Consider the following 23786-nt stretch of genomic DNA (forward strand, 5'->3'; position numbering starts at 1 on the left):
CAGCAGCTGGGAGACTTGTGTATTTATTTTTAATGAAGTATGGAGTTTGTCTTTAGTGTATGTTATGGCCCTCTGCACGCTGGGAAACCCTTTAGCAAGCAGGCAGGGCCTTTCCGTGCTGACTGGAGCAACTGCCTTTTTGGAAGACATACAGTAGCGTACAGATAAATAATGCGGGTTGCAAATACAACCTTGAGCATCAGCTTAAGCCGATGGGAGCAAGTTCAGATTTGCAGCTGCTGTTAGGAGGTGCTCAAGTGTAGGAACGTACGAAGTCTGGACATTATTTTTTTTATTCCTGTAGAACGCTTGACTAGGGCCTCCTGCATCAGGCAGAATCATCCAAGAGCACTGGGTGAAAGCGAGTGGGGTGCTGGTTGTTACTGGAGCTGTCACGTACCGCCTCGGCATAATCGTGCTAATAAGGAACTTGTGCTAGATGGAATTGCACTGTACTGGGCCACGTGTGGTGTCTTTCCCTTTCTGGCTACATCACGTTTCAGTGCATTTCACCAAGTCAGTGAATACCAGGGTATTTGAAAAAATTTCCTTTGCTTGGTGCTGAAAAGAAAATTGTGGGGTGATGCTTTAGCTGATGAATTGGATTTTGGCAAATCAAAGTTTTGCTGGAAGAGTTTTAAAAGTAAGGCAACAAGTATGATATTAACTAACCTTGTGAGCTTTCCAGTGTAATGAACAAAGAGTGGATTTTGAGGCTCTTGCTTACTTTGGGGAGGAATTACTCGCACCTCCTTTCACTGGAAAGGGTGCATCAAAGAGCTAACAGTACAGGAGGTGCTTGCCCTGTAAGGTTCGTTTGATAGCACAGAAATATAAGAAACTGTTGGGTTGTTTTTTGGTTTGTTTTTTTTTTTTGGCTAAAGAATAGATTTTACCGAGATACTGAGGACGTGGCTTTGGCCCTCTATTTGAGAGGACTGTGTTTTCAGAGTCCTGCTAGCAGATAGTATCGATGCTGATAAAGTTTCCTGGTCAGAAGTGTCAGGTGTTTGCACTGCAGCTCTGGACCAGGGCAAGGATGATGGATATTTCTAGGTTTTTATAACTGTCTGTGTGGTCTAAGTATGCTAGCCTAAATTCTGTATGGATTGTGTGGTGATAATAGCTGGGAACTCTTGAGTGTAGGAACCAAGAAGATCACAGGGATTATGCTCTTGTGATTGAGTGTAAATATATGTATATATTCTTCGTTTGTGTATCAAAAATCTCTAGAACAAACTTCAGATGGGCTTGTGCTGTGGCAATAGGCTTGTGAAGTTGCAACAACTGTTAATGCAGGAAACACTGAGTGTATTGTGCTCTTTGGGTCCTGCCAGCAAATAAAAATATATGAATTTGTAGTTGACTATTGTTCATTAAATACCTGTCTAGTAATAAGATTACATTTTCAGTCTCTCCTTTCTTTCTTTTTCTCTCTATCTGTTATTTTATTCCTGGATTTACCTAGCACTGTAAAGCCTGTTTGGGCCTGAAACTAATACTAGGGAAATTAAAGGTGTGGGTAACTGCGCCACTTCAATTTGCTTGCAGCAAACAGTGGGTGTAACTTCTTGAAAGGGAAAAAAAGAATGGCCACAGAGAAAGAGAAGTCAGAAAATTAGCTTCAGACTAAGATAGACTCTGTAGCTCTTATTGGAGAACTGTGTACCACCAGCCTCTGTCCTGATTTAATGCAGCTGTGCAGTCCCAGTCTCTAAACCTGTAATTACAAGACTATGAGAGATGAATTGATGTGGACACTAGTTAGGATATTAATTAAAATACCATGAATGATGTGGGGAACAATATGCTGTATGTGCTTTATTTAAAGGAAGTGGAGAATAGCTCATCCAAAATGCCATGAGTTATCAGTCTTGGGTCTTGTTTCTTCTTCTTTTGAATGTTCAAGCAACAGTAGATTGCATCACCGTGTGCAAGATAGTGGAAACTTGGGGCCCTAAGTCAAAAAAGGTGTTTATAGTCAAGTATTAATTTTGATAGGATTAAACTACTTTTGACTGGCCTGTTGCTTTTCAGACATGCAAGGCAGAAAAAAAAGACCTGTTTGGAGTAATCTGAGATTTACCTCTAGATTTCCTAGAAGAATTTAATCTTTTGTGTATCTCCCTGTGTGCTTATGCACCTCAAACTCTTTCCCACAAAAATATGGATGCAGTCCATGTTCTTCATTCCTCCTTGGGATTAAATTACACAGAGGTGGAGCAGGTGAAGAACACTTCAGGCAGCTGGGGACAGAAGTCCTTGTGTCTCTGGTTCCCAGTTTCACAGATCCTATAACCTCTTACACAGCTGTGAAAATCCTTTTCTCCTGTGTTTTTTCACATCTCCCACGAGAAGTTTTACAGTGACAGGAAAACTCTCAGTGCTGTTGATAGCTACATGTGTTGGAGCCTGTTGGTTTGAAGCACATCAACAATGGTGAGTGATTGAAGGCAGCGTTAGGTTGCAGGGCTCTTCCAGAAAGTGAGGTGTCACTTGGATTAGAGGAGGAGGAGGGAGGTGGAGGTGTCTTGAAGTCTTGCCAGTCCTCACCTCAGGCGTGTTGCACGCTGTTGTCCGTGTGGACTGCCTCCATACAGCAGTAGGTGTTTGGGGTTAAGTGTAGGAAGGAGGTTATCTGCCTGGGCAGGCGCTCTCTGTTGGTGAAAAGCGGTGGAACAGATCCAGTTGTCCTACAGGCAGTCAGTTCGTCAGCCATCAGTACAGAGATGACTTTTACTTGGTGGGAGGTACCCGGGAAGACTCAAGCAGATTTGCTGAGTTTGGTCAAGTGCTAAAAGATCCACTGTCCCAAAGAACTTGTTGTCTCTGAAATTTTTGGTCATAAAAAATCTTCTAAACTTGACCTGTGAGAGTTTGATCAGTATCAGGAGTGTGTCAGGGCTCCCAGGCATGACCCTAAATGAACTTCCATGTGCCTGAAACCTAAAGACTTGACAGCTTTCTGATTTGCAACAGGCGGAAAGTCATCTGTTTGGAGTTGCTTTCTGCCCAGCAGTTATTGTTTTGACCAAAACTTCCAAAGAAATGGGCCTTCTACTGAATGCAGCATTACAAGGAATGGAAAGCCAAACCCATTTGCTTGCATTGTCTTGGCACTTCCGCAAGATTGAAAAAAGCTCCCAGACTAAGTTTCTTTTTAAACAAATACTCTTTTTTTTTTTTTTTTTGTAGTGTTTGCTTTGTGGCAGATGCCTTGTTGCCAGGGTTCATCTTGGAGCAATTTTATGGTGAAGCTGTAAATACTGGGAGTGGGCTAAAGAGAGTGGGATTCGTGATGGAAACGTGCAGCGTGCCGTAGCTGTGCCGGGCTGCCACTGCTGTCTGCACAGCAGCAAGCTTTAGTCAAATCAGCGGATATCACATTGCTTTCTGCCTGGCTGACTTTCTTACATTTGGTGGCTTGCGTTTGGCTTGTTACCTTCATTTGGAAGCAGTGCCAAAAAAGGACACCTATGAGGGAGGGAGTAGAGCGGGCTGTTGAGTGCCTGAGGTCCTGGATTAGGGGTAGAAACCACCGTAGTCTTCCCTCTCCCCCAGCTTTGCAGGAGCCAGACGCTTGCTGCGGGTTCCTTGAATGTAACAGCGATGTGGCAAGCCATGCCCAGCTTTGTGCAAAGCCTGGTGTTGAAAAGGCATAGTGTCCTTTGGCATTTCTTGTCTTTGAAAACGAGCTCTTGAGAACACCAGATAACATTTGCCTGGAAGAGGAGGATGTCTTTCAGTGAAATGATAAGAGGGGAGGGACTGCTCTCAGGGGCCTGAGCGTGTGACACCTCCCTCATTAGCAATGGGGGAAATGGATGAATACAGAAAGTGGAAAAGCACCCGTGATGCTGACAGATTTGGCCCGAGGAAACCAGCCGAATAAAGGCTTGGCAGGGGAGGGGATGGGAGAGAGCCAGAGCAGGAGGCAGCGAGTGTTGAAGGCAGCAGGCTGCGCTGCCCTGGCCGGGCTTGTGAAAAACGCAAGGGGGGAAAGAGAGCGTAGCTGGGGGCTTGTGGCTGCCACTCTCAAAGTCCCTCCTGTTCCCCCTCTCGCCTCCCCATCTCCCTCCCCGCTGCCAGGCTGTGGGCTACTTCCCCAGAGAGGACTGGGCGGCACTTGCCCCCAGGACGTGCTGTGGGGGCTGCTGTGGTGGTGGTGGGTCCCTGGCAGCGAGATGCAGCTGGGAGGAGAGGGGCTGAGGCAGGACCTGGAGTCAGGTTTGCATTGCACTGGGAAAGGTTGAACGGGGAGGGATGCTGCGGGGAGGGAAAAGACATGAGTGACTTCAGGGGGAGCTGTAACATCTCCAACACTAAGATGCAGTGGATTAATGAACCCTCCTTGGAAGTGAAAGGGCTAGCCATATGCTTTGGTGGTGAAAAAAGTTAAACAAAGAAGCGTTTAAAGATTCTCTTTACTGTCTTGTCTTTTCTTCAAGCTAGCTTGAACTTCCCAGAGAAAGATGCTGTCAAGGCGCTCTCCCTGTGGAGGTGAGCTTCATAGTTCAGGACTCCGAGCAGAGAAAAGCAACCTGTCTGGCACTGCTGACTCCACATTGAGTTACCAATTCTGGTCAGGCAGAAACTGCTTTGGGCACCAAATGCAGCAGCTTACTGAGAACATCACTGCGGTGGTGAAGGATGGAAAGTTAGCCTGTAGAAGAACAGGAAGGCAAAGGGAAGTTAAGCACAGTTATAGGTTTTTGTTTATTAAACAGAGGTGGTGAGTAGCTGTTTCAGCATCAATAAGCCATGAGACATTTGATAAGAGCCTTGTTGAGTAACTTCAGAAGTCTTTGCCAAACACAGTAAGGTCTGCTTGAAGTGACCTGTCGTGTGTCTGTGTGTGGCATAGCCTTGAGTACTTTCAAGTGTGTGAGCTGTCTTCTTCCCAAATTGGTTGCTGAAATGCACTGTGGACAGGCAGCCAGTGTCACCTAGCCTGAATTCAACCTGGGTGTGTAGAAAACGGGTAAAAGTCTGTTTGAAAATCTAGACTATGACGTTTTTAGGGTGGGCCTCCAGGACAAAGGTTTCCTCTCGTGCTCTGGGGAGGGGACAGTGCTGGTCAGAGCTGTCAGGGCTTGTTCTTGCTTGCTACACTTGGCTCTGTGTCACAACCCTGCCATCTGCCTTGTTTTGCTGATGCCACCCAGCTCCTGTTAGTGATGGCCTGTAAAGATAGGTATGTATTAACACGACCTGTGCCACAACGCTACTGGCTTTGGTGGTGGTTCACCTGCAGTGTATTTCAGTTGTGCAGCAAGCATTATGATTAGGTGGGCGCCAACTTGTTTGTCCCGTTTCAGCGGAGTTAAATGCCCCAGTGGTAAAAAGACGCTGTCAACCGCATCCCTGCAGCTGCCTTTATTGTTGAGACACAGGCTGAACTTTCCTAATGCATGCAACATCTGAGCATACTCCTGCAGCCCCAGGAGTCTCCTGCCAGTGGCTTGTGGGCATCGTCAGAGTGATCTGTGGCTCTGCCAGGCCCAGGTAGAGAGGGAGAGCAAACTAAGTGGCACTTTTATCTGCTCGCCATTGTTTCTTCTGGGTCAGGCAGGGTTTAAGGTTATTCCTTGGCTACATGAGTAAGGCTCCTGTCTGGAGGGGGAGGAGAGGGGAGGAAAAAGGATGTTTAGGTCTTAATTAATCCTTCTTGAAGCTCTTATTTATTATCAGTCTCCAGAGTGGGCATGCATGACAGAAATCCTCTGCTTTCTCTTTTTCTGGGGCAGTGCTTCTGCCCTGCGAAATAGCAACAGAAACACAGATGTGGGGATGAGTGATGCTTCATCTTAAGAGGCGTTAGAGGTACAGTACAGCAGTGTTACTGAACCTGAGCTCTGTGAGGTAAGAGTCTGCAGATGTATACCTTCCTCTAAGTGCAGGTAATCAATCTGCAAGGGGGAAAAATGCAATTTATTAGTATTTCAGGCTTAACTTAACGTTTATACAGTTGCAAATGACACAAATGGCACAAGACAGTGCCTTTTTTTTTTTTCTCTTTTAAGGGAAGTTTAGTGGTCCTTGGATTAAAACCTGTTTTGCTTGTAAGTTATAGCTAATTGCTGCCTATCTCTCACCCAGTTCAGAGCCCACACTGGCACATTTCTGAACACTGGGTTTGAAACAGGGAGCTGTCACCATGGCTTGCTTGACTTGGCCCAATGGAAAGCTTAGCCTTTACCTAACGTGGCTATTTCTAGAGTTTGCATGACTTCGTGTAGCTGAGCTATGTTTTTCTTCTCCTGCCTTCTTTTTATCCCAGTTTTTCTCATGTGAAATATTTTGGATTAGATGAGATTTACAAGGAGTTGATATTACATTTCAAGGTTTGCTTCTGCTACTGCATTGGTTTACTGACATCATATCCCCTGGGGTCAGACCACTGGGCTTAGAGCCAGTATTTAAAAAGATTTTTTTTTTTTTTTTTTGCAGGGTGGAGGAATATTTTGTAATTTCACCCTCTCCTTCTTGCACTGCTTGTTCATTATCTCATATTCCACCTCTACAACATGGAGGAAAAGGCTGCTTTAGCCCTTATTGTGATACTTTGTGCTTAACCATCTGCTTAGAAGGCATTGATGGTACTACGTACAGCTTGATCTCCTCCTGACTCATTGCTGAATTGCTGGTACATCCCTGTATGCTGTTAAGCCATCTTTGAACCTCGCTGTGTCACAGCAGTATACACGAGGAGTAAATCTGCTGAAGTCAGTCAAGTAATACCAGCGTGAAACTGGAGTGACCAGAAAATCATGTCTCCTTTCTTCTGGATTATGTATAGCAGAGAGGAGTGAAAGGCTCAAGTGAGCAGAGAGAATTTTGAAAGCAGCTTTTTGATTTGCCTACCACAGAGACTGGCCAAGTATATCGAAAATAATTTTGGAGACCACAAGCTGATTTGAAGTGGATCTCTGGAGTTCCATAAACAGATGGTGCATTATTCATAAGCTGGCTGACCGCTTGCCCTCCTTCAGCGGACTGGGACGTGCAGAAATGTACTTAGTTGCTTCACCTGCTTGACTGGCCCTCTGGGAAGGGTCTACTTTTTGCAGAGTGGAGCGGAGAGCAGAGAAGGCTGATGATATAATTAGGCTGATGTGCACTGTAACTTAGGTGCAGTTACGGGAAGCCCATATGAGTTCACTTATGACTTGTTAATGCTATGTTTGTCAGACAGTGGTCAATGGGGATCAAAAGTTTGAGGCACACAAAAGCAGTGCAAAAGGGAAAAACTGCCTATGCACAAGTGTACCTGTGCATTAACCCTGTGGGCTCAAACACATCTCATCCTTGTACCTCCTGCATCTCACTCGCAGGAAACAAAAACAACAATAATTTTCATTAGAAGCTGTTGATAGTGGCCTCCTTCAGTGTATTTCTGAATCATAACCTTGTAGAAAGCATACCTCACCCAGCAGGAATTCAGTAAATCCAATAACAGGCTTATGACGCTGGATCTGGTGTGAGATGTTTCAGCTCAGCCGACTGTGACCTGGCCCAAGAGCAGAAGGCTGTCCTTGTTTGTACCCATAGCTATGACGTTCATGTGGGGTGTGTTGGTGGGAGAACTTGGTCTTGTGTGTGGTTTCTTCCTGAAGCATCTTCTCACAAGGGAGTTAAGTAGACACAGAAACATGGATTTGGAGTAGTTGAGGTGGCCACAAAAAAAGGTACTGGTTGGTGGCCATTGCCATTTCCCTCGTGTTGTGTTTGTCATTCCTCCAAGTTCCACTTCTGACTACTTCCTTGGTGGCTGCCCTCCACTCTGATTTTAATCCAACAACAAAGCTAAAATGACATTTTCTTCCTTTCCCATCCTCCACTGCTTACTTTGCCATCTAAGCACTGAGGCTACGCTACAACAGTTGTAATTTAATGTACAGTGAGTGAAACCTACTGAAAATACTGTGATCATACAGAACAGATTAACGTTGTCACTTGAATGTATTCTACCAAGTTTTATTTAGTGTTACATGTGTAGCGGTGGATATTTTAGCTGGCACAGATGTGCAATAATGTTCTTAGTCCCAGGACTGCCCTTTCTTGTAATAGTCACAGTTCATTACAAAGAAATAAGAGTGTTCAGAGTGTAAGAGAGAGCTGGCGTAATCATAGCATACTGGAAGAACTGGTCATGTTAAATCTTTGGAAGAAGCTGCTGTGGATTCATCATGAAAACAACTATTCAGGTTTGTGTTTGTCTCTGACAGACAAACTCTCTTACTGTGTCATGCATTCATAGCCATTTGAGACAGACAAAGCTGTTGAGGTCACCTAGGCAATCTCCTGCACAGAGCAGAGTTTTCTCTACAGCATATTTTTGTCATATGCCTAGTATTAAATATTTTCCCTGGTGGGGATTCCACCACCTTCCTCAGAAGGCTGTAGTTCAGCTTGATGTCTCTTCTGGAAGAGGTACCTTTGTAATCAGGTTATATTGTCCTTTCTTAATTTAATCGTGCTATTTCCATGCAGCTCCAACTTTTACTACCTTGGTGAGTTCCCTTCAATCCTTTATGTCCCATTCTTCAGGTTCACATCTACCTCTATTAAATAGAGATTTCTGCATTAGTGTGTTATATGTATCTTTTGATGTGATTGCTGAAATTATCTGTTTACTAATAACTCGCATAATCTTTTGAACTGCATTCAGATGTCATTAAAATGGGTTGGAGGGTTAGACCATCAGGATAGAAAAGCCTGGAGTTGAATAATCCCCCAAATCTGTTACCAGTTTAAGTCATGTCCAAATGGTGTAGTGAAAAGCTTCTTTCATGATGCTGTGGTCGCAGTCTGTCTTTTGATGTGTGGTCAGATGGCCCATCAGAAGATCCAAAACGTTTCAAGCCTGCAAAGACAATGCCGAATGTGTCAGCAGTCACTATTGTAGAGCCGGATGGATCAGAGAGAAGCAGGATAAGAAAATTGTAATATGTTTTTTCTCAGACCTTCTGGAACAATTGTGTTATGAAAGGGTTGTGTTTTCGCTCCGTGCCGCTACAAGCAGCCTGCAGGATGTGATGTGCTTTCACGCTGCACTGTATGAAGGCAGTCTGCACGATGATGCTGGATCTAGCATGCCCGTTGATCACAGTCGTGTCAGATAGGTAGACAGTAGCTGTGACTTTTATTTTTTTTTTTTTCCAGCTCTTCAGTGAACAGCTCAGTCTATTCACTGCAAGCCTGCCAGCAGCTCTTGCCATTCAAGTGGGTGATGTTCTAGCAGTATTTGAGATCTGGCAGAAAAGGGTGATGATCAGATGCAGCCAGTTAAAAACTAGCATATGCTTTATGGGAACATTTGTTCTGTATCTTGAGCTGAAGCTGAAATTTTACAGCATCAAGGCAGAAGAGTCTTACGGTGGGGTGGGGATAGCGGCCATTTGGAAAGCTTACTTAAATGTTGGATGTACTGAGAGGGCATGTAAGCTCTGCATTAAGAAACTCAAGATTTTGCTCTGTCGGGAAAGCCAGGGGTGGACGCAGCCTTTTGAACGTAGAGGTCTTATTAAAGAACATATTGGGGGTGTTACAGAAATACAGCTAGACTGCATGGCTTATGTTAAATGTTAGTATGGCAGTGTTAGACCCTGGGGATGTATAGGTGTACTCCCCAAGTTGTATCAACACATTATAAAATATATGTAAGGTTGTAGCTGAGGCGCTACCCCATGGGGAGAAAGGTTCCCATGAGCATGGAAATGGAAACCCCTGTACTTTCAGGTGTTGTCCCTTTCAAGATTGGATGCGCTGATGTAGAGTGGTGTGGAAAAAATCGTAGCTGCTGTTCTGTTCAGGAGTAGGATATGAGTCTCTGGGGGTGTTAGTCTTATGCTTCCACCGGCCTTAAATTCACAGAACAGTAAAATGCAATTGTTGTATTATGAGACCCAAATGTAATACATGAAGAATGTGTGGCGCATTAAACCCATCTGGTTCATACAGAAACTCATGTATAATTCACAGTCTTTGTAAATATGTGAGCTTAATGCTTCTCTGGCACCTATCAGCAAGGCTTGGTCTCCCTTGGGTTAGTCAGACCTGACAGCTTCTGAAACTGGGCCCTGAATTGTATGACAAATGGTGCTGAACTCTGAACATTACTGATTAACAACTAGTTCTGAATTCAGAAAAAAAAATAGTTTTTACAGTCAAAGCCATTTTTTGAAGTTCTTCACTGTCTCGTTAGTACAACTTTAAATCTTCATCCTGGTTATGATGGAGAAACCCTTTATTTTTTTTAGTAGAACAGGATTACATCTAGGCATGTACACCAGCACCAAGCTTTGGTTATTCTTCCCTGCAACATGTTGCCTATCACTTCTTGATGTTGGTGGATTGAAGTTGTTAGCTGTCTGATAGTTCTTTCAGGCGTTTATTTGTAGTTTAGTTAATATGTATGATGTTTTCCTTCAGAGTGTAGCTTGCACGCAGGCTTCTGAATAGAAGCCACTTGCTAATACGTGGCGGCGCATAAGGAACAGAAATGTGCCATGCCACAAGGCTCTTGGTAACTGGTGTGATGCATGGCTACTTTTAATTAACTGAATTGCCTGTATTCTGTGGACTAACGGAGCTGCACTTATGTGAAGCCTGTGAGAGTGCATGATCTGTTGTGTTTGATGCTTGCAAGCTCTTCTTTCATTGAGAGCATTGGGCTTTTAAGTAATCCGTAGAAAGCAGCAGCTTGGTTCAGTCACTGCTACTCGGAGGAGAAAAAAAAATTAATTCCCAAATGTCCATAGGGAAAACAATGTTAAATAACAACACATTTTACTCTGGCTCAGAGACGCTGAAAACTTTGAGAGCTGTTGGGCAGTAAATTGCTAAAACACCCTGGTCCATGGGATGCTAATGCAACCTGGGCTGGAGCCAAAGTCTGTAGAAGTCTAAAGAAGTTGTCCAGTGAATTTAGCCTGCTTTGGACTGGGTCCTTGGATGAGATTTTCAGCAGCAGTCAGCAGTGCTCAACTCCATTGACCCTAACTCTGATGGGAGCAGAGAACCCAGTGCTGAGCTTTCCTGGCCTGCTGGATTTAACACCGTCTTTGAGTGATTTAAAAGCACTGAAGGGAGGAAAAATAATCTGCATTTTCAAGTCAGATACAGCATATAGTCTCTCAAGAGCTGGTTTTACAAGTCTTAAACTCAGCTATAAAGCTCTCTTGACCGCATGGCCAATGTGAATTATTTTCCTCCACGCAGATGTGCCAAACCAGGGGCAGCGAAAGGTGAGTCTGTCTTGCTGAGCACAGCTTTTTGGCTGGAGCTGGGAGCCCTCTTGGGGAAATTTAATGGTTGCCTGAGAAGGGAGCTAGAGCAAGAGATTTTAACATCTGGAAGCCCTCCGAGGGCACATCTCCTTCAACTCTTTTTCCTGAGCTCTGGTTTCTTCTGCTGCCATTTATCACATTTCAACAGCCAGGGGAAGCTGTGTGGCAGCCTTCATACCCTGTTGTAGGGTTTCAGGGTAGTTCTTTATTCTCGCTTGGATTCCTATAATTCCTCTCAATGAGAAACAAAACAAAACCTATCTATAATAAAAACAAGAGCAAGTCTTCCTGCAAATACAACGCCACAAAAGCTGGCTGCTCTTTCCCACTGAGATTATCTGAACCAAGCAGCCTTTCCCCTATCACCTTCAAAGCCCTTGATTTAAGGAAGGGGAGTGATTACTCAATCATTAAGGATAATGGCTATTTACTTTTGGAAACAATGGACTTGATGAACCACAAAAAGGGCCTAATTTTCAGAATTGCATTTGCCTTGGAGCAAACTAGCTGTGTTTAGGATGGAAATGCGTACATTTTCTTCATGAGGTGGTAAAAAGTGACCTTTTGTTCTGAGAGAAATCACTGATTTCTTTTTTTTTTTCTTATTTTTTTTTATCTTGAGGCCTGACATGGCCCCAAGCATGGAAATGTCAGCCTAGAAAACAATACTGCCATTTAAAGTACTGAGCACAGAATAAAAAAAATATTTAAAACCTTGTAATGATTACAAGTTCTCGGGCTTACCTCAGAGAGCTAGCTAGGTTTTCCTGTGATGACATTGCATATGCTAAATGTACACATTTGCTCTGTCTGCAGCAGGATTTTGCCATCTATTCATCAATATGTGGAAAACAACAACTCCTGTTTCATAGAATCATAGAGTGGTTGGTGTTGGAAGGAGCATTTAAAGATCACCAAGTCCAACCCTCCTACCACAGGCGAGGACATCTTTCACTAGCTCAGCTTGCTCAGAGCCCCATCCAACCTGACCTTGCATGTTTCCAAGGATGGGGCACATCCACATTTAGATGTTTAGATGTATCCATTTAAGTTATGGAGTAGTTAAAATGTGCTGGGACCTGTGTAGGCAAGGATAATAAAGCGTTACTGTGCTAATTAGCGTGTCCTTAAAAAATAGGGAACACTGCTGGGCTTGTAAGCTGGGTTGAGTTTTATAAACTGGAGGTGATGGGATAGTAGAATTATTCCTACTCCTGTCTCAGTTCTCCTGGAAGTCCTTCCAACCTGTGTGCCTGTGGAGCTTGAGAGACGCGTGTATAATATCTACAGCCTGAGCTGAAACAGTGACTACCACTCTGTTTTGAGCAGTTTTGGAGTTTATATGGACTTATTTCTCAGGGTGTAGTCTGAGGTTCACTCCTGATTTCAAGACGGGAAGTAAATAGCACGGAAAACTCAGATGTATCAAATGTTTGGCCTGTCAGAAGAGGTCCTGACAAAGAGCACTTGTCAGAGGAGACGTGCATGGCAGAGACTTTGGATGACAGGATCCTGTTGTTGTTCATGATGGCTGCTGTGCAATAACCGCTGACAGCTGCATGTGGACCTAATGAAGAAATACTAATAACAAACTATGCAATGACAAGCAGAAAAAACACACAGGTATATTAGAACTGGACAAAAACAATTGGAGTCTTGAGCCTCGGTAGATGACTCTTTATGGGCAAGTGACTCGCCAAAAGCCTTATGTGAAAGTGCCAGAAAAAATTGATGTAATCAGAGTAATCCAGGTTTTACATGCATTTGATAAAACAAGGTGGCTATATCTTTGGCTTTGGCAATTTAGTTTTGCAAGTTCAGGCCTACTGCATTTTATGAAACCCCAAACTTGCCTTTTGAAGCCCGTGTATCTTGCTCTTCCCCATGTGTGCTTTCTCCCTGTGGAGATCTCCAGATGCGTTTCTTGTCAGAAACACAGACGTGCTAGCATTGCCTTCTGTTGGGCCTGTACTAGAGTACACAAACCCTAGCAATGATATGATGTGAAATTTGTGATTGCTGTTTGAAGCTGAAGTCTCTGTCAGTGCCAATACTGAGCTCTACAGGGGAGGTTGCGATGGGATATTTTGGTCTCGGACTCTTTCCTTGTTAGCGGTTTTCCCATAAAATACCCAATGATTTTACTGATGTTTGTCTGCCTGAAACTGAGGTAGAATATGAGGATGTGAATCTTGTTTATGCTACTGCGCTTCCTCCTACTGTAAAAATACTTTAAAATGCTCATGTAGTAAGTACGTAAACACTTTAAGGCTACTTTAGACTTAGGAGAATGGAGTGAAGGGGCCTCTGGGTAGGTAAGAGTCGGGCTTAAAATACTTAATATCTCTGAAGGGGGTTGTTCTGTTGGCGTCTGATAATATGTTCCAATTTGTAGGGAGTCTGTTTTTCAACTATCATTACAAGCTTAACTCCATCAGCTGCAGTCACCTGGTTGACAAAAAAGCATTTTATAGAAGCAGTAACTTTATGACCTCTCTCTAGAAAATACAAATATGCATGTGTATCTGTATACAGAAAGGGAGACCATAGCCCTTTAAGGATGGCATGCGCTTTTTGACCACGTTTTAAGCTGGTTTACTGCAAATGCATTGTTTTGTTGGTAGTGTGCAGTTATAGTGGTCGAAGGTGATCTAAGGTCTACAGAATGACACAGTATCTTCTATTTGACCAACTGATGAAGTTGTGGGGAAAAAACAAGCTTTCAAGCACACAAACCTTTCTTTGTTTTTGGGTTTGGTTTTTTTGTTGTTTTTTTTTTTTTTTTTTTAAAGTTGAGTATTACAGGAGCATTAGTGGGTGAAACAGACATGCTGAAACTTCAGCAGACTTTCTGTTCTTTAGTTTTGTTTTCCATTCTGGGCAGTGAAGCATGCTAAATCTCTTTTCACTTCACTGGTGCGTGCCGGAAAAGTGTAACTGAGAGTTTATGTAGTTTTAAGCAGACACTGCAGTAAAATTCCCTTTTTGCCATTCAGACTTTTGCCAACGCTGCTAAATCACCTAAAAGGCTGGATTAAAAATGTCTTGCACAGTCAGAGCTGGTTAATCTGTGCTTGGTTTGTATGTCTGGACAAGCAAGAAGTTGTCATTGATGACTGGATATGTTTTTGACATGTGTGCCATTGCCTTGTTTTAGGACCACCTTCTACTGTAGATTTGACCACATTTGAATGTGGTCAAAGAAAAAAAAAACTCCAAAGATTTTCTCTGTACTTCAGGCAGGAGAAATGGCTCTTGCATCTCAAGCCTTCTGGACCATAGCAGCAGAGGGTCCAGGCTCTCAAGTACAGAAGGTGGGAGCACAAGAACAGGAACAAAACCAGGCTGAGAGTCACAGTTTTCTACCCTGGCAGCACAAAACTTCCCAAATACAAAGATGCCCTGCATGCCCTAACCTAGCTAGGTTGGCCATCAGCAACAGTGAAGCTGGAGTAGCACAGACATCAGCACACCCTTTGTGAAGTCATCAGGCATCCTTTGGTCTGTCGTTGTCCATGCTGCTGTGATTTCATTGCTATTGCTGCTAGAGTAAAGCTCATTCAAGTGTGTCTGCATGTGCAGCAGTCGTATTCTGCCTGCAGTGTAGGCATGGCCTCGGAGAACAGTGGGAAGGCGCTCTCTCCACAGCATGACTCCAGAGTGCGTTACAACTGCTCACCTTTAAAACGGGGACAAAACTTAAAATAAGGTAGAGTAAGGTGGGAATCCCCATGCAGGCTTTCTCTGTTGTTCTCATTTAGGGTGGTGACTCTGTGTGATTATATTATGTATGAGTTTATGACTCAATGGGGTAAACTCAGGCTTGACTTTTACTTGCTAAGCTATTATGAAACCTGAAATAGTTATACTAACAGAAACAATGCTGAGGCAGCTGTATAGTTATAAAGATGGTTTACACCAGTGTAGTTTTTTCCTGTAAGAAGAGTGGAATAAGCTATGCTAAAATAAAGCATGATACACAGATATAACTGTTTTCACAACAGACGGACTGAAGAATCTGTGAGTGCTTGGGAAAGGTTTTAAGAATGACTCCAGAGTTTATACTATAATTGTTTGCCGTTTCTGTGGGTGGCTACTAATAAACTAAATTAGGATACTTGTATTCTAAAATATTTACCTTACTTTAAAATTTCAGATTTACATTCAAATAGCAAAAGTAGTGGTGTATTTTTTTTTTTTCCGCTTCTACCTCTTGGCTCTTTTGGTACACAGACTACTTATATGCCACACACTTCTTTGCTTGTTCTGGATACATTAGATCTGCACAGTATTACCATACATTACATGGTACGTACATACAACACGTTATCATGTTACACGTTACCGTACCATAGGCCATATCTGGCACAAGAGCACCGCACCACTGTGCTAGGCACTGCATCAGCACAGAGCAGAAAGATGATTCTGTCTGATTCTGTCTGATGAGCTTTTCATCTTAATAGAAATCAATATGTAACAGATGGATATAGATGGTACATGGGGGAGTGCAGAGAAGACAAGGGCATGAAATTTTTCACGAGCCAGACGTCAGTTCTGATATAGGTGGCACTGAGAAGTTGACACAGGAAAAAATTGGAGGAGACGAGCAGTAGCAGTAGGAAACGCAGGATGAAGAAAAGCATGAAAACACACATTGGAAAATCTGATAGTAGGGTGATAGCGGAAGGCTTCATGGGACGATCAAAAGCAGGAATCGATGCCTCAGCAGTGAGTGAGAAATGATAGACAGGGTGAGGGTAAGTGATGGAAAGCCTTGAAACCAAAGATAAGCTTATGCCTAAAGCCTTGAAACTAAAGATAAGTTTGATGCAGGAATGTGTGGAGAGAGCTGGTAAAGATGGCAGTGAGTGAGATGATAGTGACAGGCTTGGACCATGATCTTTGCCGAAGCCTTCTGGGTGTGAGAGAACAAGCTTCTCTTTATTGGGAGTGGAGGAAATGATGTCTGAGTCAGAGATGATCGGTGCTGGATGCCTGAGAAAGGGAGAACTGCACGGACACTGTGTAAAAAGTACACGCAGGATATCCTGTCTACCCCTCTGCGTTAACACAGGCTAAAATAAGTTGTGAATTTAAAGCGCACTTTCTGTTACTAACTACTCCACTTGCAGGTAGCTCTGTTTGGGAACAACAGATGCATTTTTCTATTTAGCTTAACCCTTTTCAAGTGAAACTGCAAAGAGGCATATTTCTGGTCTGGAAGAAAAGTGTCCTCCTGCAGAGTTGAGGAAATTGGGAGAAGCTATTAGGAGACGCTCTGTCTCAGCAAGACCTTCAGCATAATCCAGAGGTGTAGACCTAAAAGAAGTGCACATCCAAGATGACAGCTAGTGATACGGGGCTGCGCTGTGTTGTCTCTGGGATGAAAAGCAAGACGAGGTGAAATTCAATGGGAAGCGAAGCATTCCCTTTTATTGTGCTTGAGCTGAAGGCTGGACATTGTGGATGTGCTGTCCAAAAGACAGGCCGAAGGTTTACTGAGTGCTGCAAGTGAGAAGCCTGGAAATAGTTGAACATCTGTGTGTCATCACTTCACCAAGAGTTGAAACTGCTGATAAAATTAGCCAGAGATAAGATGCAGGGCAGGAAGAAAAGCTGATCAGAGTATTGTATGTGAAGGAAGGCATGAGTAAAGCAGGAGAAATCAGGTTTGAACACAGTCATAAAAATTATGGCTTTTACATGTCCTGAGAGACAACCTGAACAATTCTGTCAATGCTGTTGTAGTATTGTAAGGTCACATTAGTGGTGCTGGGTGCTATATGATTAATACTGTTACAATGTTTGTGTAAGAAGGAATATAAGCAATCAATGGTTACATTAGCATTCTAATCTTGGCAAACAATTGAATTAACATTGTCTGTGACAGTAACGAGACAAGAACCTTATATAATGATTAATTGCTCAGTGCCAGCACTGCTGCTCAGTTATGGAAGAGCGCAATGGGTTTTCTTAATTCTGTGAAAGATATCAACAGTAACAAAAATGGGTGTGATATTGTAGATTTTTTTTGGTTTTGTTTTTTTCCTGGCCTCCTAAACTAAATATTTTGGGGAGGGGATTCAGCAACCAAACTGTGCCTTATGGGACACTTTTGTTTCTGATTATATTGCAGATGTCTTGCAACTAGATGAAGTTTTTGATTGCTGAAACTTGAAAGGACAAGTAAGGAGCAAGGAAAGCTATTTGCTGAAGACTGAAGCATATATACCTTTTTCACAATGTAAAACCTTGAACGTTTTTATGGATAGTAGACTGTGTCTGAGGAAATGCAATTTTAGTGTAAAAGCCATATTTCATACTGAAGAAGTAAATAAGCACATGTTTTGAAAAATTATTTTCAATCAGCCTACACCCAGTTAAGTTTGGCTCTATTTCTCTTTTCAAGCTAAGTGGTAGGGTGCTGGTGGTGTCTGTGATACCGTCTGCAGGATATGGGACACTCAACAGGGTGCAGCAGCAACAATTAACTTGGGTTTTTCTTGCAGGCTGGGGACTATAAGTGGTGTAGAAGAGCACAGGTGGCCCAGCAAAGCACTGGGGGGCTGGCATGGGAGCTGTTGTGTGACAGCAGAAATGTAAGACCATTCTGGGTTGTGACGGGGAACCTTTGATGTTCACGGTGTCCACGGAGAACCCAGGGCCATGTGGCTCAGTTAGCTGTATGTGGTCATTGAGGACTCCTTGCTGGTATGGCAGCATGAGGATTTTTTGGTAGATGGTCCATGTTTCCCATTTGTCCTGAAGTTTAAACAATTTCTGTAGAGTCTGTGGTGTTTTTACCCTAGCTCTTTTTTTCTTCTTAGAAGCAAATCCCCCTCCTGCTGGAATGACTGAAGGGGGAAAAAACCCACAAACCACTGTCAAGGAAATAATTGCTACGATCCCTTCCTTTCTGAGCCTCTTTTCCCCTGAGTTTTCTGCTATCTTGTATTTAGGCATCCCACCTGCTCCTGTAATCAATGCGAGTTTCTGTCCTTAAGTGAACGTGTAGCATTATTTGTTACCCTGTGTTTTCGTTAAATATTAAACTCTCCAAGAAGTGAATAATCGGTCAGTCAAATATAAACACGGCTTGATTCACTACCCTGCTTGTCTGTTTTGTGCAAAGCAGGTGTTAAAGCTGCTGCCGTTCTGACGGGATAGCAGTTTGTGCTCTGCTTGGTGGTATGTGGACCAGTAAGGTATATAGAATAATGCAATTGTTAAGGATGGATATGGATGAGTTCCATAAAGAAGGCTGGGGCAGAAACAGATGATCATATTTAGAGAGAGTTCCACGTGGCATATCAAAGTCATTAGATGATGATTTGCACAAGGAACCTCTTATCTTAGATGATCCTGTATTTGCGGCTGGATTTCGCCTTGGCTTTGCAAGAGTGATCGGGATCTGTTAGGTGTATTAATACCAAATTAGGAATGCTAATGCCAGGTTACCTTACTGCTATTTCTAATGGGCTTGGCTTGGCTTCAGTGCGATCACTGGCACTCATACGTGTGACCTTTTGATTCTTATTTTTCTTCCTCTTGCTAATAACCTTTGCCATGTTCTTCTTCAGCCTGCTACATCAAACAGACTGGTCAGTCATAGGGCTTCTGGCAATTTTCGCTCAGAGTACAGAGAGTTGTGTTCTAGTTTATTTTTATTTTTCAAAGGTAAAAAAAGAGAAGTGGTTGAATATCATTCCCTTTAGTGGAGATCTGTCTGTTCTTGTCTGAGTGAAAAGGTTTGCGGTCCTTTCGGGAAATATTCAGACTGCAAACTTCACAAGATTTGCTCCTGGGAGCTTATTCTGCAGCTGGATCTCCTCTGCCTTTGTAAACCTTACAGAAAGTACTTCTAAACAACTGATTATCACAGAAATTCCTGACTGGTCAAGAAGCAAGAGGGAATTGGCTTTGGGAAAGCAGTTATTGATCCGTAAAAGCAGAATAATTGCAACAAGCAGTAATTAGTGAAATCAAATTTCACTCTGCACTAACTGCCCTTGCATATTTATTATGCTGCAGCTGTTGGCTATTTTCCATGTCATTATGTTGCTGGTCTACCATTAACAATGTAGTTTAAATCCATTGGTAGCAAACTGGTAAAGTCATTAAACTTCAGCATCCGTTGCTCAGCCTTGCTTCGCAATGCTGCGGTAACTTGCTGTTAGTCAAGCTTTCGCGACGCTTTGGCTGTGATTCCCACAGACCATGGCAGTGGCACCACGTTACGTCCCGAGATTCTCTGAGTCACGTTAAGATTCATGAAACAACAATATTAATAGAGCTCTCTAAATAGCACCTTTACATCATCATCATGTGTTTCCAGTCGGGGGATAAATACTTCCTCATTCCAGTGCTGATATCACTTTTCCAGACCCTCTGTAAAACTAAATATAGTCATAGAAACTGTTTCTGTGCGTATAAACTAGAGCAGTTGAGTCATTTAAGACCTTGGAGAATTGGAGAGGATATGCTGTATCATACATCACTGACCGTAATACGGGATGGCTTTCGTTGTACTAGTAAAAAAAGGGAGGTATCTTCTTGAAGTTAAGGTGTAAGTTTGGAGGTCGGTAGTTCGGTTATGTACGGACTGGCCTTGCAAAGATGATTCTGTTTGTCTCTGTTGATCCTTAAGAGTTACAAAATGCTTCCCATCAATGGGACATCTGTGTACCTTCCATGTGAAGGAAGTTGGAGAGTCCCCAGGCAGCTTCGTGGCATTTCCGGTAACTTCCACTTCTATAAGCTAAGCTCCATTGTCAGTAGTATTCCTGTTTGAAGGGAATAGTAAGGAAGAAGCAGGATTCTTTAGGCCTGATTTTTGTGATTGTTGAGCGTGTGCATGCATTTCATCACTCAAAACACGTGAAGCAACTGTACTGCAGGCATCCATGGTGGGTCCTCAAATCCAGAATCGTCCGAAATCAACGGCTGCTTCTGAAAGTGCTGACTTCTAACAGTAGTTTCCCATTCACCTCAAAAAAAGGCATCAGGTTAGGAGCAAGCGATATGATAGATAGATAGAATAAAATAAGTGTTTGAGCCCTGTACGAAAGTCACTGGCATTGATTAGAATGATCTTAGAAAAGAACTAATGAGGGTCATGTCAATGAGTGATTGTCCTCACACTTAACCCTTCCAGAATTATAATTGTTCATTTCCCTACCTTAATTCTTGTATCATTACTGACTGTCTTACTAGCTGTGTTTATAGTGCAGTCCAATCTTAGAAGGCAAATGGTAACCGCTGTACATAGACATAGTTTTAAAAGGTAGGGATGGTTCCCTTCCAATCTTTGGATGTAGCAATGCAGAAAGAAAATCACTGCTTAGGCCTATAATTTGCCAGATGGCCAGACGAGCTGATAACGTGGGGAGATGAGAGTTCTGCAGTGCTGACAGCATCATCACCATAACTTGAAGGACTGGAGAAAACCACTGCCCAAAGGTTTTTCTCTATACCAGAGGGGTGTACTCTTCTAATTATGTGGTCAGATATTCTGGATATACAGAAATGGAAGGCCGCTTCTGAAGTTTTGCACCTTAGCTTGCAGATGTAAGGACAAACATTAGTGGGAAAAACAACGGGCAGGTGATGCATAATTCTTTCTAGCAAGAACTGAATGCATCCTGCAGTTACAATTCACATGTTGGTGAATTGCATTCAGTATGAATCCTTCTCCTAATTCATTTGGATCTGACAAATACATGTGTTGTAAAGCATATATTTTGATTTATGAGGGCACTTCTGATCTCTGATTATTTTTTTTTCCACAGACAGCAGGAGCTTATTCACCAATTTCTGAAATGCTGGCTTTTTAGTGCTGAAAGGTGCCGCTTGTCAAGCAGCACAAAGAAGTGCTGCCCATGCTAGCTGAGCCAAGGCAGGGAGTTGTACGCTTGCTGTCATTATGGGGAAGTTCATGGGTAGGTAAACGGTAATTTTCCAAACCAGAATTTGGCACAGTAAAACTAATTTATTCTTCCCCTGGAACAAAAAGACTGTAGAGTTGTTACCGGGCATAGCGATTTGTTCTCTCTGAGATCCAGCAGGAAACAAATTGAGAAAAGGCAAACACAACAGTGTCTTTGCTTGTGGTTCCTGCTTCTTGCTTGCAGAAGCCTTACCAGTATTTGTGTTTTATCTAGATGTTGAAGTGAAAATGTCTTCCTCCTCCGCAGCCTTCAGGTTACTCTCTCTAGCAGTAACCAGTCTTTGCACCGCCTGAAAAGATCTACTAAGTGAGGCATCAGCCTAGCACTTCAGGCACAGAGAGACAGGAAAAGCTTCTTATGAATTGCCAAGAAATACTCTGCTATAGTAACTAAACAGGGAAATTAACGTTAGCGTACATTCAGCATTGATGTGTTCAGATCTGTCTCACAGTGAAAAAGTTTTTATTGTTTCCTTGCCAGTGCCCTGCCCTCTAAACACAGGTAACGCTGTAAATGACTGGCTGCTTTGCACTGATGTCTGATCTGTGTCCAGAAGGGATCTGAGGAGGTTGGCGTTCATTTCCTCTATCTTGTTAAGCTAAACCAGGCTGCTCTTACAGCTGCGGCATTCCCCCTGGTACGTACCTTCTCTGTTTCCAAGACATCACTCCTAAAAGGAGACAGCATCTGGCATGAGCTCAAGGAACACGAATATTTAGGACTCTCTTAGTTAGCCCTGGTTCTTTTGGTGTTTTTTGGTTCTTTGGAAGCTTTTGTAGGATGCAGGGACTGGCAGGATGTAGAAGCATATGATGTGGTCAGCCCTGGATTACAGTGTCTTTCGTAGTGTTTTAGCCCTGAGCAGCATTCGTTCTCTTGCCTCCCCTGGCTGTAAGGAGCAGGGAGACTTGCCACAGACCAGGCCAGATTCAGGTCAGTGATCTAAACAAGTTTGTTATTTATTTTCCTGTAGCATCCCTAGGCTCCTTTCAAGGCTAGAAGAATTGTATTTGAAGTGTGTAAATATATAGGTTTGTTTCTCTGAGAGCATGTGACCTCATTGGGCACAAAGAAGGGCCACGAGGAAATTGCAAGTTAAACAAAATCAGTTAAATTTTAGTACAGAAACACATATCCTGATGCTGGAAGAAAGAAATAGCAGGAAGCTTTCTAGCCATTCTTGTGGCATAGTTTTATCGTTAGAGCATTTTGGGGGCAGAGCATTTGGAAGAGTCTGCAAAGCAAAGCAGAACTAAATTACTTATCACCTCATATCCATGCAGACAATACGTGCTAAATCATCAGGAGATATCTTCTGCCTGTATTTCCAACTAGAGCAGCCTCAGCGTGAGCTGTGCACGCTTCCAGCAAGAGACTTCTGCGAGCAAACCACAGAACAAAACAGCTAAAGAGCCCCTTTCTCCATGCAGCTTTTGGGGAAAATCTTTTCTTTAAACAAAAGGAACGAAGCCGTAGTGCCTGGAAGGACAGGGGCTTCCTGCTGAGATGTAAATCACTTTTGATTCTGTCTGGAACTTATATATTCTGGGAGCAGAAATGAGTGACTTGAGGAGCTGTGTGATGGGAAGAGTGGTTGGTGACAACCTTTACATGGTGTAAGACAGTGCTGACTCTCTTTACACCCTGACGGTGCTCTGAAGGGAAGAAGGGTCTCATCCTCTTACTGAAAGGGCACGATCTCCTTGGAAGCGAATAAAGTTGGAAAAAACAAGTTAGAAGGCTTGCCCCTGGCTGGTGTTTCTGAGTTACCAACTATTATACTTGCTCTGTGTTAGCATGTGGGAGCCCAATGTGAACTCAGTGTAGCTTGTAAACATGGAGCAAGAAAGCAGCTCCTTCCTCAGTCAGCTCACAATCTTATTTGTCACATTTCCGTATTGTTTTTAAGATGTCTTTCTTGCTAACGTTGCTGTGAAAACCCCGCACAAGCTTTTGGGAGACAGGCTGATAATGTATGCAGTGTCCTCAGATGCAGAAACAGCAAATAGGAGGAACAAAAAGAGAGAGGAAAAAATTTGTTAAATTTTTTTTTTTTCCTTTTTCCCCCCCAAGTATGGCACAGAAGGTTTTGGCTATGGATGATGATGACAGCAGCGGGTCACCACTACTTCAGGTAGAAGTGGTAACTTCCCATACAATGGAATTTCTAAAAGCCTTCGCAGCAGTCCTGCTCAAGGTCTTCTGGCAGTGGAAGCTGCCAGTCAGGGCAGGATTTTGTAGACGAGCCCAGGCACGGGCGATGGTGCGTTCCCTGAACAGGGTGTGCTGATGCTGCGTGACTGGTGGGTGCATCCATGCTAGCCATAATGTAGTCAGTGCAGGTAGTAACATTAATAAAGACACAGTAGCGTGGGCTTCATGCAGCCCAGGGTAGCAGCTAGTGGATATATGCCCAGGCATCTAGTAGGCTGGTGGTCTTGTTACTACTTGTGATGAAGCTTGCTATGGCTTCTTCAGCTGGTGAGTTCAAAGCCTGCGTGGAGGTGGCTGGGGAGTCCAGTTACGCTTTGGCATGCCATGTAGACAC

At 43.2% G+C, this 23786-nt stretch overlaps 1 protein-coding gene across 1 annotated transcript in view; it reads left to right on the forward strand.

The window, feature by feature from the left end:
• GFOD1 (Gfo/Idh/MocA-like oxidoreductase domain containing 1) overlaps window positions 1-23786 on the forward strand; it is a 73728-nt gene that overhangs the window by 12255 nt on the left and 37687 nt on the right. The window lies entirely within an intron of this gene.

Source organism: Chroicocephalus ridibundus, chromosome 2, assembly GCF_963924245.1.
Source record: "Chroicocephalus ridibundus chromosome 2, bChrRid1.1, whole genome shotgun sequence".
NCBI classification, from domain to species: domain Eukaryota; kingdom Metazoa; phylum Chordata; class Aves; order Charadriiformes; family Laridae; genus Chroicocephalus; species Chroicocephalus ridibundus.